Raw genomic sequence first — 1,000 nt, 5'->3', positions numbered from 1 at the left:
CCCAAGGCTGAATGAATGGCTGGATGAAATTGTACGGCAGTGACCGAGTTCATTCTCACAGGAGTGACAGATCGTCTGGAGCTGCAGGTCCCCCTCTTTGTGCTGTTCCTAGTGATCTATATTATCACCCTGGTGTGGAATCTGGGGATGATGGTTTTAATCAGGATCGACCCCCAACTCCACACCCCCATGTACTTCTTTCTCAAGAATTTATCGCTCGTGGATGCCTGTTACTCCGCAGTCATCACTCCCAAGATGCTGATGAGCTTCTTAGCCGAGAGGAAAGCTATTTCCTATACAGCTTGCATCATCCAATATTTTAGCTTCATATTGTTTGTCATCTCTGAGTGCCTTCTGCTGGCAGTAATGGCATATGACCGTTATGTAGCCATCTGCAACCCGCTGCTGTATATGGTCATCATGTCCCCAAAGCACTGCCTACGGCTGGTGGCTGGTTCATATCTATGGGCCTTCCTGAACTCTGTGATACACACCAGCGGTTTGCTAAGATTATCCTATTGTGACTCCAATATCCTGAATCATTTTTTCTGTGATCTCAACCCACTTCTAAAGCTCTCCTCTTCCGGCACCTCCATCAATCAGCTACTCGTTTTCCTCTTTGGCAGTCTGATTGAGGTGATCAGCATTGTGACCATCTTCATCTCATACATCTTAATTATTGTGACTGTGCTGCGGATCCGCTCCACCGAGGGCAGGCGCAAAGCCTTCTACACCTGCACTTCCCACCTGACGGCTGTCTCCATGTTCCATGGGACAATTCTCTTCATGTATTTCCGACCCAGCGCCAGCTACTCGCTGGACACAGACAAAATGGCCTCCGTGTTCTACACGGTGGTGATCCCCATGCTGAACCCCCTCATCTACAGTCTGAGGAACAAGGATGTGAAGGACGCCCTGAGGAGATCAATAGAGACAAAATTGAGGGCCCATTTTCCCCCAAAGGGTGCCATAATAGGACAACCCAATCCTTCAATGGCTT

The 1,000-nt window shown here is 48.7% G+C and overlaps 1 pseudogene; it reads left to right on the top strand.

The window, feature by feature from the left end:
* Nucleotides 1-15: 15 nt before the first annotated feature.
* LOC135980742 (olfactory receptor-like protein COR4) lies at nt 16-945 on the top strand (annotated as a pseudogene).
* The last annotated feature ends 55 nt before the right edge of the window (nt 946-1,000 follow it).

This window comes from Chrysemys picta, unplaced genomic scaffold, assembly GCF_011386835.1.
Source record: "Chrysemys picta bellii isolate R12L10 unplaced genomic scaffold, ASM1138683v2 scaf9365, whole genome shotgun sequence".
Lineage (NCBI taxonomy): Eukaryota > Metazoa > Chordata > Testudines > Emydidae > Chrysemys > Chrysemys picta.
Note: the sequence above shows the minus strand (reverse complement) of the source record. Positions and strands in the feature narration are given on the sequence as shown.